Source organism: Hyaena hyaena, unplaced genomic scaffold, assembly GCF_003009895.1.
Source record: "Hyaena hyaena isolate Hyena2069 unplaced genomic scaffold, ASM300989v1 scaffold_4, whole genome shotgun sequence".
Lineage (NCBI taxonomy): Eukaryota > Metazoa > Chordata > Mammalia > Carnivora > Hyaenidae > Hyaena > Hyaena hyaena.
Genome location: NW_024080636.1, coordinates 714,308 through 730,506, shown reverse-complemented (window position 1 = coordinate 730,506; position 16,199 = coordinate 714,308). Strand labels below are relative to the sequence as shown.

At 41.4% G+C, this 16,199-nt stretch overlaps 1 protein-coding gene across 1 annotated transcript in view; it reads right to left on the bottom strand.

Moving 5' to 3' along the window:
- The window catches only part of GRAP2 (GRB2 related adaptor protein 2), a 62,890-nt gene extending 47,253 nt beyond the window's left edge, over nt 1-15,637 (bottom strand). Inside the window, exon 1 of the mRNA XM_039237633.1 lies at nt 15,391-15,637. The gene's annotated coding sequence lies outside the window, so the exon portion shown is untranslated. The remainder of the gene's footprint in view (nt 1-15,390) is intronic.
- Between the last annotated feature and the right edge of the window lie 562 nt (nt 15,638-16,199).

Genomic DNA, 16,199 nt, shown 5'->3' with positions numbered 1-16,199 from the left:
TCTAATACAGTAACAACACCGCTTTAAACCATGATGACAATAATTCTCTCAGATAACTGCGCATCAAACCACTCTCCACAGAATGACAATCTGCTCTCATCAGCGCAGTGTCCATAATGGTGTGGGAGCTGTTCCCCATCTTCCCCTTTTTTGATGATTTCTAATGAACACCAAAGAGGAGCAATGGGAAACTATACCCATTGCTTTCTGTTTTTAGATGGCCTGAAGTTATCTTTCATTTCAAAGTGCATAGTATTTTAATCTATTTTTAAAATGTTTATTGAGCACCTCTTGCATCCTTGGCGATAGTTATACAGCTAATCGTTTTAGAGATGATTCCCCCAAAAGACTTTCTGCTCTGTCAAAGATAAAGTATTAAAATAACAAAACAGCTCAAGGAATTTTTTTTAATGTGCTAAAAAGTGATGCCTTTCGTCCTCCAAGAATCCCCCCCTCTCTGCACAAGGAGATCCTTTCAATAAGGGTGCGATGCAATCTGGCGTTGTGTGAAACAGTCTAAGAACTAACAATTTCAGGGGGACCATGTTCGGTAGAGAAAATACAACTAAGCTGCAAGTGAAGAATTATTTTTATAATTTAAATTACAGGAAAATTCAGGGCTGAACATCGGGTGACAATGAAAGTGACTTAACTCACTTTAAAATAGGATTTTGAAATGTACAGAAAAGTACAAAGAGGAATGATAAAAAGCCTCTATGAACCCACCACTCATGGCATTTTTACGACTCTTTTTAATAGACCCTGTTCCATTTTAGATGGGTCCAAAAGTGACACAAGTGAAAATATTTCCATGTCTGAGTCCAGCCTCTGGGGATCCAACCTTTTTAGAGGTCCCTTTTGGTCTGTGGAATTCCCTTTTAACCTCTGGCAACTCTACTTTGAGTTGTTACTGGTGGGGGGAGGGGAGGGCCTGGCGGATACTAGCATGGCCCCTGCCTCTCTGCACATCACAGTCTATTTGAGGGAATTGATAGCACATAAATAAGGCTGACGTGAGTGCTGGGGAGGAAGATTGATTCTGTCTGGGGGAGGGCTAGGAAGAAGGGGTAGGTTTGGGGCTAGCCCATCAAGGCTGGCTTGGATTTAGGAAGGCGGCTATGGAGGGTTGAGGTCGTTTCAAGCAAGAGGGAAGGCCTTGTTCCAGAATGGTGAGCACGCGTGGTCCTTGGAACTGCATGTATGTTCTCAACAAAATGGATGTGCTCTGGCTGTAAAAAACCTTGGGGGCCTCTAGCTTATTGGTAGAGTGGTCAGTGCCCTAAATTCTCCCATTTCCTTTTCCTACTGTGCTACCGAGTCTTGCTGAATTTTTATATATCATCCAGCTGCTTTCTAAACCCTAAAATCATGTAATACAGTCATAATTTACCTTTGGAGGGCATGTTACAATTTATAAATGGCTTTTTGATCCACATAACAGCCCTGTGACACCACAGGCTCATCTCCACAAGCTATTTCCTTTGAAAGTAACTACTACTTATAGAAACTACTAGCTATAGAAATCAGAAAAACTTCCAGCAGCCTTATTGTGTTAGAAGTGCACACCAGGATAAAGTCAGCAATTTGAGAGAAAGGGAAGAAAGGGTCCTGACATAGACCGCAATGGAGAGTCACCAGAGGATGATGGGATTGTGGCTTTGGAAATGAGTGATGCAGTAGGTACAGGATGGAGTGAGTGTAGGGTAGTGGTTCATTAGGGGGAGGGTGGTGGTGCTCAGCCCAGGACTGAGCACCCAGCAAGCCCAGAGTCAATACCTGTTCCCCCGCGGGTTGGGGGTGGGTGTGTATCTTGAGCAGTGCCAGCAGCACAACTCAAAAATAGAAAATGGTGGCTTTTAGAAGACGGGTACAGAATACAATGAATATTTTTTATAACATTGAGGAGTGAAAGAGTAATTCAACTGGGAGGAAGGGAGAAATGCTCATCTCTTTTGACACACCTATGTTTTCTCTCGTTCTGCAACATCTCCATGTATGGTGACTTGATACACTGCCTTTCACATACCGAAGCAGTGCACTTTTGCGACTACTTTGAAGAAGCTAAAACAACCAGGGCACCATGATTGTTGTAATCTAGTTGGAATGAGCCTTCCTGACTTTGGGTACATCAACATATCCATTTAGCCTGATGCAAATCAGTTTACTTTTCTACTTAGAGGCATGATGTGAAATGAAATTAATCCAGTTGCAGCAAAGTGAGTGAATTCAGTGGAATAAATCCCTTTCTGTGGAAAAGAATTTTGTGTTGCAGCTCATTTGAAACAAAATCCACACGGCAGTATAATGCCTTCTCTGGAACTGAACACTTATCCCAGTTTTATTCACAGCTAAATTCACATCAGAGCTATTTTATATGATAGCGTACTCTATTGTCCTTAGGTGAGGGTCACAGTGAAAGTATTTGCAGAACAACCAAAATGTCACAATGGAACTTGGCCTAAGGACTAGCACTCCAGCTGGACTCTGAACTCAGCAAAGAACAACTCCTTCAAAAGACAAAAGAGGCTAATCAAAACCAACCAAACCATGTGCATCTTTGAGATTCTCTCTTCTTTGCTTTCCATTGTCAAAAGGGCAGTCAGCACACAGTGTACATTTTGGTGGTGACTATCACAAGCAGGCAGGACTTGGAGAGGATTCCAGATAATATCAAAGGGATTAAGAGGTTGGGGAGAGGATCTTATGGGGTGGGCCGTGCTAATGCAATGGAGATTCTTTGTCCTAGGAAAGAGAAGGCTGGGTATGGCCATTCTGGAGGTCGTTTGGGTTGTTCAGTCTACTGAATGTTAGAAAGCACATTAGCCACCCTGGTGGGATGAAAGAAAGCCAATTTATATCCCAGGAAGGGGATTCGAGAGTAGGCATGGGGAAGAAGTTTTAACTGAGATGGATTATAAGGTATCAACGCAATCTTTAAGCAATCTCCCTCTGGAAATTTTACAGTTGAAGAGTAGATAATCTTTCTGAAATAATTTAGGTGCAGTGCAGCAGGGAAATGACCGCAAGGACCTTGTAAGGTCTATTCTGGTTCTTATCCCATGATTTTTCTCCAGCTGGGGTCAGGACTTGGCTAGATTCTTGCCTACGTTTCTCCATGGCTAGAAGCACTTGACCCCTTCCTGCAAGTCAACCATACTGTAGACTCGGCACTAAGCCTTTTCTCGGTTGGGAGGGATTTAAGAAGCTCACGGTGGCTGAACGCTTGGCTAACTCTGCATCAGGTCACCCGCTGCTGCTGCCCTGGCTCAGAGGTGTCCCAATTCTAGAGAATGGGATTTTGTCTTGCTCCTAAGTCCTTGTTTTACTGGATTTACCTGAAATCCACTGTGTGCTCCGAGGCTAACACCCGAAATCCTTTCTTGTTTTCCAGGCCTAACATGATTTGGGGATCATATCTAGTATCCACTCTAGGGCTGAAGCTTTATGTCTCTCCAGCCCACACCTCCCCCCAGCTCATATCTGGCATCCAGCCTCTGAACCCCATTCCTGTGCCCTAAATCTGACTGTCCTTGTGCAAAGAGCACGGACGACCGTGTGTCCTAGATGTCTCCTTTCATCTGTGGCTGGATCCTTTACTCCCTTCCCCCCATGTCCCTGTCATTGTCATTCAGGCCACCACCAGCCTATCTGTTCTTTGGTCATGGCATGACATGCCACAAGGCTCCATTTTCCTGTGGAATTCTATAATGTATGGTTGCACATCTGAAACTTTCCCTACAAACTATATGCCTCTGTAACAAGTTATCTCAACATTCATTACTATTGAGGTTTGGGGCTGGTTAAATCCTTGCTGTGGGGGACATCCTGTGCACTGTAGGGTCCTTAGTAGCGTTGCTGGCCTCCACCCACCAGACGCTGGTAACAGCCCCCACCCCAAATTATGACAATCAAAAATGTCTCCAGGAATCGCCAGATGTCCCCGGCATGGAGCGGATGTCAAACAGCTCTCTGTTGAGAACCCCTGTTTAACAAGAATTCAGAAAGTCAAGAGTATTTTAGACCCAGTTATACACACTTTGGGAAACAGCTGGGTGTATGTAAAATATTTAAATCTGGTAAAATTTTAACTAACTACTCTAAACTCTTAATCAACATGAAGTGCAACTTTATAACTGTATTATGATACAGGATGGATGCTGGGTAAAGTGGAGTGAAAACCCTGCACCCTAAGTCAGTTTCTCTCATATTTTATTGTGCATAAGAATTACCAGGGGGATTTTTTTAAAATTCAGATTGCAATTCATTAGGTTTGAGGCAGGGTCTGAGATCCTCATTTCAAACAGGCTCCTAGGTAGTAATCAACACTGGCAGTTGAATAGTTGATAGCAAGACCATAGATCAAAATCACCAGGGAGGGGGAGGGGAGGGACTCTTCGAATCTTAATGATTACAAGGTCATGAGTGCAACATTAAAATTTCCATTAGAGTGACAGATTAGGAAAATGTGGATGTTCCCTGCACCTTTCTATAAGAAAGAAAAAAAAACTGCTCACAAGTGTGAGTTTTGAAATGCAACATTTCGATTAGCTGGAAATTAGAAATGTTATACAAGTTGTTGTGAGTTCTCTGCTTTGGCCGGGAAAGAAAACCTATGATCTGCTAAGCTAGTCTGGTAAGACTTTTAGGGGTTTCCAAAGGTCTGACAGAAACCTAAACTTCAAGGTCTTTGAAGTCCTTATTTTACTAACGGAAGAGGTTGGGGTGAGGATGCAGGTGGGGGAGGGGATGGAGAGAGAAGAATCACTTTAACTCAAGCCTTGCAGTGAAACAGATATACCTTATCATGTTTACTCAAATCACAAATAATTGTGCACTGAAATTGTACTGACATCACAAGATGTTACTATAACCCCAAATCAGATCGCTAAGCCACAGGTTTAAAATAGTTGCAATGCATGTTATTTACTATACCGTACAGTGGTAAGCATAATCAAATCTTCCAAAGGCCGCTGAGTGCCTGGAATAACATTTTCCTCCTCTCACATAATACTGCCTCTAAGGAACTTTTACTTAGAGTTTTGCAGACATCTGACTCATTATTGCATATCCTTGGGAAGGAAATGGCCGTTCACAATTGTTCCTATTTTATAGTCAGGAAGATTGAGGCTCACTTGTTTGTCTAAAGATGTAGACTTGTCCAGGGTTGCAGACAAGTCACTGATAGGAAGGAGACAATAAAGTCCCAATCCTTTTTGAGAACTGTTGGGGGGGGGTGGGGGAGTGGGGTCCAGCATGAGACTAGCCACGCCCTCAGCAACAGACAAATACCTCCTGGGAGGCAGTACTAACTTGCTAGCTCTGAAATAATTTTTCAATGTTTACTTATTTATTTTGAGAGAGAGAGAGAGAGAGAGAGCTAGAGCAGGAGCAGGGAAGGGGCAGAGAGCGGGAGAATCCCAGGCAGGCTCTGCACTGATAGTGCTGCTGTGAGGCTTGATCCCATAAATCGTGAGATCATGACCCGAGCCAAAATCAAGAGTCTGTCACTTAACCAATGAGCCACCCAGGCACCCCTGAAATATTTTGATAGGTTGTTATCAATATAATTTAGTATGACAGGAATAAATGTCTTTACATTTAAACCTCTGTGCCTAGGTGTGTGAGTGTGTGTGTGTGTGTCTGTGTGTAATCAATAGCATAAGTACAGAATAGAGAAGATCTGGCTTAATAGTAACGCATGGGAACTCATGGGTTTTAGTTGACCACAATTTCAATATGAGTCAGCAGTGTGACACAAGTGCCAGAAAGGCTAAAGCAATCTTGGGCCATGTTAATAGAAACATAAGGTCTAGAGCAAGGGAGACAATGACTCTGTGGTGTTCTGCATTTGCCAGAGGGCTCCTGGAGAGCTCTGTCCCAGTCGGGGCACCACGATCTAGGCGGGACCTTCAACTGGAGTCCGTCAGAGATGAGCACTTAAAATGATGACAGGGTGCAAAATCCCATCATAGGAGAGGAGTTAAATAAAAGAACCAAGGATATCAGTGCTTGAAGAAGATTTAGGGATAAAACTGGAAGTGAGAGAAGAGCAGGCTACCTGGGAAAAAAGCCTAAGGCACAGTTTCTAGTGGCAGAAATATAATTTCTGGCTCCTCAAGGAAAAAAAACACCATGAGAGCCGTCTCAGCTCTTGTCATTTAATAGAAATAAATGGATAAAATAAATGGGTCATCAGCGAAGAAGACCCTATTCCTCCTCTGATTTCTGTGAAGGATGCAAATGTGTGCATGCATTTAGGCCTCGTCATCAAATCACCTCCCTCTCCTGCGGGTGCACCTCCTCCAGGAAGCCCTTTCCACAAAGCCCTCCTTGCCCCACTTGCTCTGTTATCTCCTCGGCAGGAGCTGGGCGCTGCGGTTTTCATTTGTCCAGTTTTCCTAACAGCTTGCATATTCCTTAGGGGAAAGGAACCATTTCGTTTTGTTTTTATTACCCTAAATGTTCTCGGTACATCTGGGTATCATGAATTAGAGACTGGGGGGGATGACTGCGGACGGTAGCCCAAAGATGAATTAAGGTAAGCAGACAGGTAATTTTTTATGGCATCTATATGACGGAGCATTACAGCTTGCTCTCTTGATGATAATAGCACCTAATTGACCCTTCACTTTATGAAATAATTTGAGCTGACAAAGTTGGCTGGGTAGTAAATCATACTTTCCCCTACATCTTGCATGTTAATAGACTTTACTTATGTAGTCATTTATTTTTTGAGAGAGAGAGAGACAGTGCGCGTGCACTTGCGCAGGCAGGGGAGGGGCAGACAGAGAGGGAGAGAGAGAATCTTAAGCAGGCTCCATGCCCAGCACGGAGCCCCACCCAGGCTTGATCTCACAACTGTGAGATCATGACCTGAGACTAAATAGTTAGATGCTTAAATGAAGAGTCAGATGCTTACCCCAGTGAGCCACCCAGGCGGCCCTTTACATCTTGCATTTCAAAATAAAAACTGTGTATCTGTGCTGGAAAAAACCACAAAGTTTACTACCTAAGCACTCCATTTGCCTTGCTCCAGGTCTTAGGAATCGCTGTCCAGCTAGGGGATTTTTTTTGACTTCACACTTTCTTCTTCTTTGTTTGTTTGGATATTTATAAGGTAACAGTGTCAAATCACAGCATCATACGGTATCTAGTTGATGAAGTGAATTAGTAGTCTATTTAACAATATTGGTCTAAGAGATAGAAATGCCACAAAATGAGTTTGGCTAAATAAGAAAGCACCATATTATACATTTTGTAAACGAGATATGAGATATCACATATTTACATTATGTCAAAGATATAGAAGTGCTTTCGGGGTAACAATGCATGTTGCTCCCTAAGTGTCCCGTGTAGCAGGTTAGAGAATGATATGGTTTCACTCAAGAACAGAGGAAGGAATGGAGCACAGCAGTCATCCGTAAGGCTGAGGAAAAGTCACAGAACATGGGAGCGAAGGGCAGGTGGCTCTCATCACTGGATAGTGTTTCTTCCCACAGTCAATGACCTGACATGGTATTGAGCAAACTATACACTTCTCGGTAAGAAGGTGCTAGAACTCTATTCGCCAGCCTGAAGTTTATTTAGAAGATTCAAAAAGCAGAAGGACTGAGAAACAGGGCCCCCAATTTCATCTCTCTGGCTATTCATCACAAATACAGATTTGTGGCAATCTTCTTGATGGCGGAGGTAGCCAGCCTGTCCATACTCAGACTCGTTCTTGGCTCAGACTCATCCAAAGGCCAAGATCAGGGCACTTCCTGCCATGCAGAGCAGACCTTTGGTTCTGAAGGTCTGTTTGGCAACAGACACATGGAGCATGGGAATTTTCTCTTTGTTTTAGCTTCCCAGAGAGACTCAGAATGAAGCTGGGACTACGTCACAGATTTGGTGTCCTTGGCAGCATATGCAATGGACATTTTTTTTTAATAAATCTGAAACAAATGCTAACACGAATTTGCCCTAATTACACTGACCCAAAGATTCTCCAGATGCCTCCCCAAGTAAAGGGCTCGGTCACATCCTTTCTACTTTCAGGGCTTCTGCATTCAGCGCTGCAGGCCTCTTATGAGTCTCCAATTTCCAAGCACATTTCAGAGACGTTAAAGGAAATAACTCTTAATAATGAAAAATCAGATGGAAGGCTTAGGTCTTTCAAGAGGAATAACCTTTATAGAAGGATAAGGTTTATCAGCCCCAAATAAGTCCATCATCATTATTTATTTCCATATTATACTCTGAACTACCCAAGAGGGCTAATAAATAATCGGGGTATGTCTGTCTGATGCCGAGCCCAGAGAGCAAATTCGCTGCGAGGCAGTCAGCCCTGCAGGAAAATGAAGCAACCAGCCGAACAATGAGCGAGCAGCCCACAAAAGCACTATTGTGTCTATAGCTTCTAACAAGATTTGGACCCTGCATCGGAACCCATCATGGACTGGACACCAGCTTTTATGACCTCCAGAGAAGGGTCAAAGTTCTCGCCATCTATGGCAGAAAAGGTCATTTCCCTCTGTTCTCAGGCCCAGGGGGGTTAAGTAGTTTGCAAAAGAACCAAAAGGATTTCAGAGCACATGGTCTAACCTCTCCCTTGACCGAGAAGGAAACTGAGGCCCAGAGAGATTACAAGGTCATGGTTAGAGTCACGCAGGTAGTTTCCAGGAGAGCTGACATTCAGATTTCCAGAAGGGTTCCTGTGTCTCCAGAATGCCATGCCTGGACTAGTGTTGTACAAGGAGCCCCGAGTATCAACTTCAAAGCCTTGGTCTTAAGTCATGGCGGATGTTAGCAAAGTGACCTTGAGAAAGTCACTTAAATTCTAGAGCTTTGCTTTTCTCACACTGCAACACTGGAGGTAAAAATATGTGGTGTGTCTGCCTCAAAGATCAAATGAGATAACGTGTGCACACTCTTTTTAAAGGCTTTACAGGGCTCAGGGTAAAATAACTTCAGATAAAGGAAATTTTTTCCTGTCAAGGATATATGGGTAGACTCCAGGGGAATTCATGAACCACTAGAAATTTTGTATAAAATTGCATAGGCATGAGTGCTAGACACCCTTTTTAAAAAAAAAAAATCTCCCTGGGGAGTTTCTCTGGCTTCCATCAGTTTCTAAATGTGTGGCTGACGCTCTCCTCCAGACCCTATCTCACCATTGCCAGTAAGAATCTATGTGCTATGGATATCAACCTATTTGTGATCAACTTCAAAGCTTGATGTATTAAAATTTGACTGTATTCATGTATTTAATGTATGGCTGAGATTTTCCTGCTAGCCTTAGAGATTCCATAATCCGTGTTTTTAGAGCATAAATCTATTCAGGGGAGGAAAGCTAATATGACATCACATTTTCCTCCATAAAGGACTAAAAACCTATAGCCTATAAAATGATGAATAAAACTTTCTTTTTTTTTAAATTTATTTATTTATTTTGAGAGAGAGAGAGAGAGAGAGAACACAAGCAGGGGAGGGGCAGAGAGAAGGTGAGACAGAATCCCAGGCAGGCTTTGCACCATCAGTGCAGAGCCCAATGTGGGGCTCAAACTCGGGAGCTGTGAGATCATGACCTGAGCCGAGACCAAGAGATGGACACTTAACTGACTGAGCCACCTAGTCTCTCCGACGACTAGAAATTTCAAATTATAAATCAACCAGGGTTGTTTTTTTCCCACACTGTGTACTTCCTTAGCAATACTTCCTGGTTATCAGATTTCTTTAAAGCCATATTTAACAAGTGAACTATATACTTATTATTTACTGAGTTCTCAGCAGTTTGCTTCCAGTGTTTTCCCATAAAGCACTAGACAAAAGACCCAAATCATAAACCATTTGCAGGCTGCCACATTATGCCCGTGGTTCTGGAAGGCTGAGCGGTACGGAGAAAAACAAATGAAAAAGTATTATTCATGACCAATTGATCAATTAGGCTGCTTTTCATTAAAAAACATAAAAAGGCAGAACCAATTTAGCAGTGACTGTGTTTGCAGTGCATAAAAACATTATTAATGTTGGATTTTTTTCCCCTCATTTATTCATAGTTCGCTTTAGAAAATTACACTTGAGAGCTTTCTGTAAGGCAATCGAGGGAGTGGAAGGGAGCACTGGAATCCTTTTGTAACACTGATGAAGGGGTAGTGACAGATACTGGTTTGTAAGGTCTCTTCTGTATATAGTTATATCGTTCGGAAGGGGAGACGGATTTCTGTACTATCTGAGAGTATGAGATAACCAACCAGGGAATTTACCTACTTGTAAGACTCATCCATTGTCCCATAAAGCAATCCAGTGGGAGCTTTTATAAATTTGACAATGGCTATACTCCTGTGTTTTAGTGGTAAAATCTTATACAGTACAGAAATGTGAAAAATGAGAGGGAGTTTTTTCCCCTCTTGAGTATATCAAAATATCATCTCCTGCCCCACGGCTCTGCGGAATCATAACTTCCCTCCTGTATTATTCCTTTCTGTTTGCTTCCTTCCTATTCCTTCATAGTTCTATATTTTTCAGTTCCTCGTGGCATCTTTTGCCGAAAGTTTCTCAAATAGAGCCTTAGGCTATATAAATGCAATAAGAATCCTCATCTATGCTTAATGTAGTGCTATCATTCAGATGAACAAAACCTAAAATATATCTTGGCTCCCAGGTTTTTAGCAACTTACACCAACTTAAAACCTGAGTGGTGGTGGTGTAAGGTCCTGTTACTGATTCCCATTCAGTTCCATTTGTGTCACTTCTCATTACATATGTCTTTCTTCAGAGAGACACCATTTTAGGGGCTTCACGTGTATAATTTACAGTTGCTCCTTGAGCAATGAGCCAGTTGGGACACAATTGAGAATCTGTGTATAACTTTTAGGGGCGCCTGGGGGGCTCAGTTGGTTGAAGTCCAACTCTTGATTTTGGCTCAGGTCATGATCTCACAGTTCATGGGTTTGAGCCCCATGTTGGGTTCTGCACTGATAGCGTGGAGCCTGCTTGGGATTCTCTCTCTCCCTCTCTCTCTCTCTGTCCCTCCCCTGCTAGTGTGCACTTTCTCTCTCTCTTAAATGGGTAAATAAACATTAAAAAAAAAAAAAGAAGATCTGTGTTTAACTTTTGACTCCCCCTGAACGTAGCTACTGATGGACCACTGTTGACCAGCAGCCTTACTGATAACAGGAATGCTCGATTAACACCGATTTTGCATGTTCTATGTATGATACACTGTCTTCTTACACTGAAGTAAGCTAGAGAAAATGTTATTAAGAATATCATAAGGAAGAGAAAATGCATGTACAGTCCTGTACTGTAGTTATTCAAAAAATCCAAGTGTTAAGTGGACCCATGTAGTCAAACCCATGTTGTTCAAGAGTCAACTATATTTAGTTTCCAACACAATATGGTGAGATAGGTACATTATCACTGTCACTTTATTTTATTTAAAAATTTTTTGTAAATGTTTTATTTATTTCTGAGTGTGAGAGAGAGAGAGAGGCAACATGAGCAAGGGAGGGTCAGAGAGAGAGGGAGACACAGAATCCAAAACAGGCTCCAGGCTCTGAGCTAGCTGTCAGCACAGAGCCCACTGTGGGGCTCGAACCCATGAACCGTGAGATCATGACCTGAGCCAGAGTCAGCCACCCAACCGACTGAACCACCCAGGTGCCCCAATTACTCTCATTTTATAGCTTATGAAATGAAGGCACAGAAAGATTAGCTTGTCCCATATAGTCCAGTTAGTACCTGAAGGATTGGCCTCAAACCCAGCGCAAGCACCCAGTAAATGTTACTTATTATTGTGGTAGCTGTTATTACCTGAATGTCTACACTCAATAATAGCTGCTATTGCTGCTAAAAATGATGAATTTATGGGGGACCTGGGTGGATCAGTCGGTTGAGCGTCTGACTTTGGCTCAGGTCATGATCTTGAGGTTCACAAGTTCGAGCCCCATGCTGGGCTCTGTACTGACAGTTCAGAGCCTGGATGGGGCCTGCTTCATATTCCGTGTCTCCTTCTCTCTGTGCCCCTTCCCTGCTTGCCATGTGTGTGTGTATGTGTGTGTGTGCCAAAAATAAACATAAAAAAATAAAAAAAGAACTAGTTTTTTAAAAAATGATGAATTTGTGTGTCTAATCCTTCTTCAAAGTGTACGAAACATGGATATGACCCCCAGTGGAAGAGTGGATTTTGGTAAGGATTATCACCTAAAGCCATTAGGTGAAATTTGTTGGGAAATAAGGTGCTACCCTGGCCAAAATGTCACCCCCTAAGGTAACTTGTTGATTGCAAAGGTGGAGAAAGTACCTTTACAACAAGGGCTCCCGGGAGTGAGATCAGTACCTTGAGCCGTTATCAAACTGAGAATCACAAATAGAGGGACAACGTGGTATTACGTGCATTATGAGATGCAATATGGCGCACTCTGTAAAAACCGCTTAGCAAAATCTAATCAATGCGTTAGTCAAAGCTTGGAGTTTACAGGAAATAGTGGGAATAGAGGAGTAAATTAAATAATATCATGAGGGAACAACAAATCCAGAACGTGGGACATTCTACAAGATAACTGGCTCAACTCTTAAAAAAAGAATTCAACTATCAAATAAAAAGACATAAAGGCCAAAAAAATGTGCTTTTCTTTATAAAAATTAGATCCTACTTTATTTTTAAAGGTACAGAAGGTGTTTGGAGGTCAGATGGTGAAGGTTAGAAATGGTCTATATATTAGATAATATTAAAGGATTAGTATTCATCTGCTTAGGTATAATGTTAGTATTGTGGTTATATAGGAGAATGTCCCTATTCTTAGATGTGTACCCACTTATTTAGGAGCAAAGTGTCATTTTGTTTGTAGCTTGCAAGTAGTTCAGAAAGAAATACAAAAAGTTGGAACAAATATGGCAAAAAGATAGCAGTTGGTGAGCCTAGCAGGCGAGTATAGAGGTATTCATTGTACTAATATTTCAACTTTATGTTTGGACAATTTTCCTCACATTCTTCATAAAATGTCTTCCATCTTCTATGGAGAGCATATAAGACTTTTATCTTCCTGTACTTAATAATGATTTCTTTTCATTCTCTATAATGTTTGTCTGTGAATGCATATTTAAAAAGAAAACTGGTTTTAAAAATTGCTTACTGAATGTCTATTGGCTCAAGCTTCTTGAAACCTAATATTAACATTGTTGAAGAGAGCTCAATGCCTAATACAGGGCCTGATACATAGCAAATGCCCAATACGTGTTTGTAAATGCTTACTTGTTAAATTTATTTTGTTCCTGAAAATTTTAAAGTGGCAGGCAAGAAGAAAGAAAGAAAGAAAGAAAGAAAGAAAGAAAGAAAGAAAGAAAGAAAGAAAGAAAGAAAGAAAGAAAGACACATAAGGCTGTGTTGTTCCTTTACAGATCAAAATACGCTTTAGCAAATAGTTGAAATGGACAAAGTGGAGGAGGGGCAATCAACCTCATCTTTTGATTCAAATAACTTAGGTCTCAAAGATTCTTGACCAAATTTTCAATTTGCTTTAGGAGGGTATGAAAATGAAGAATCTATCCCTAGGACGAATCCAGCAGCAACTGTTATTTGTTTAAGAATTCCTGATGGAAACTCACTTAATGACACATTCATGAACAATTGTAGCTTTTTCTTGATCCAGGAAAAGACGCAAGTTCTGCTCAAGTTTAGGCATGAGCCCCACAAGACCCCAACACCAGCAGGTGTTATTCTCTGAGAATCAATAAATTTGTGGGAATTGAGATCAACTTCAACTCTTCCAGAAGGCAGTGGTTCTAAAAGAGATGGCTCCAGACAGTAAGCGAGATATATTTTATATAAAAATGGAAAGAAAATGATCAAGATTCAAAGAAATAATTAATAATGACATAATTTTGCATTTTCATAGTGCCTTTTTCCTAAGGCACTTCACATCTGTGTGAGCTCATTCATTCTTATGGTATCCTTATGAGGTAGGCATACAGCAACTGAATTAAAGAATGAAAGGAATTTTCATCAGGACATAAGATGTGGAATATATTCAGAAGGATATTATGTAAACAATGGAGATAATACTCATATTGATATTGAGCAAATCGATAGCTTTCCTCCCCATTACTGCGTCAGTAACGTCATTTCAAAAAAATAAAACCTATCACAATTTAGGGAAAATAAGATAACTGTTTACTATATGATAGACCCTCCAAGTCCAGTCTAAGAAGGTAGTTTTATTCAATGACACAGGCCTCTCTCTACAAAAAACAAAGTTCTTGAAAAGAGTACAAATAGTCATTTTTCAAACTTAAAATTTAAATGCACTTAGATGGTTCTCTATTTACATGGTATTCTTTAAGAGTAGATCCTTTTGTAAAGAGGTTTGCTTTAAAATTATATTATAACCATGAAGTTTTAGAAACAATATTGGGTCTACTTAGAAGCAGAATCTACTTATATTAAATGTTCTTTCTGAAACCAAAAATAAGAAAGAAAAAAAAGGTGAACCCATTAAAGAACTAATCAGTTGCTGATAAATGCAGTGTATAGAACAAAAGATGCTTCGACCTGAGGATTCCCACCCTCAGACAACATCACATGAGCACATGCAATCTTTTCCACTGGATATTTAGACCCTAAACATTTCCCTCTTAATTTATTTAGGGATGCGTATTTTCAGTACCGTGCAGATTAAGTTACATGTACATACACTATTAACAAGGCCTCATTCCAGGCATGTAAACCCGGTATTTTTAAGTTAGTGGGACCTTTGGTGTGTATACTCAACCCTCACATTCAGGAGCAGTTGGGACAGAGAACACAAAGGAGTTTGTCTTCAGACTCACTGCCTGAACTGGACACCATCCTAAAAACACAGCACTAATTATCAATAAAGAGACAAGGATAGACAATACTCTCTCAAAACCTATTTCGTTGTGAAGTTTTCTTTTTGTAAAGAAATCCAAAGCGGTGTTCTTTGTAAAGGGAACACGAATGCTAACAGAAGGAGAAATGTAAGGCAGCAATCCTGGCCCCACAGCGCCAATGTTCACTTCATTGCTGCCTAGCCCGTCATCCCCACCCTCAACAGGGATTAAATGCAGACTGTGGAGAGGGAGGATTTCACCTCTGTAATGGGTCTCAAGTCTCTCCCTGGGGTGGCTCAGAAGCCAGTTAGTGGAGAATTTTGTGTGCTGGGCTACGTAAGGAACGAGTTCCTTTGCTGGAAATCGAACCCCATCACCACAAGCATTGTTAAGGCGAAAGATTTACAGACCTCCGCTGATGGACCCAAATATGAAAAAGCAATATGCAGAGAGCCCATGGGATTCCTTTTAATTCGATTTGACTTGTGGAGAACATTCTGCAAATTATACAACTGTTCAAGATCTCTAGAGTATACATCCCAATGTTGTATAATGACATACCTTTTTTGAAGAGAACAGGCTGGGTCTATGCCTTGGCTTTGACACCAAGTTAATAGAATCCTCTCTTGCAAGAAGGAAGGCGAAGTCAAACATCAAAATTACTGCATGTCAGAGTACAGATCCACCTTGTGCTGTCGTCCAAGGACCGCACTAAAACAGGGTACCAGCTCACAGATCCATTAATAGTGCCTCCTCCTGTCTTATTTCTTACTCTCTCCTCCAAACTACCCCCCGTTAGCCCTGTAGTCTGTAGGCAAACCACACAGGAACTGGCAGATACAGGGCTTCAGAGAGTTGGGCGTGAGCCTTAGATTATGTGGTTTTGTTTTCTTGCTGCCAGAGTTGAACTAAAATGCAGGAGGCTCTCTGAAACACTTTTGCTTCTTTATGCTTGGTTTCAATTTTAACAATTTCCCCCCTGAACGACTATGTTCACATAAGAACATTTCTAATCCTAGACGTGATCCATCAACAAAGCTGTTGCCGCTCTGAAGGAAAACTCTCATTTTCTCCCAGAACATTGAAGAATCCAGAGAAAAACTAGAGCTTCTTGGGGGGAACTTATTTAATACCACTCACAAAGTTAAAATCCCAGAGAAAATGCTTTCTTAGTGCACTCAGCCTATAATGTTATTCTTAGTCCATAACATTACCCTTAACGGAAAAAAAAAAAGAAAGAAAGAAAGAAAAAGAAGAAGCTTTGAGCCAGGATTAGTTCTAACCCCAGTTTTCCCAGTCAGGCACAAGCTGGGACTGGTTACTTAGATTTTCGGGATTTCCCTTTCTCCTCAGTTGGTTGGGGCTAAAGG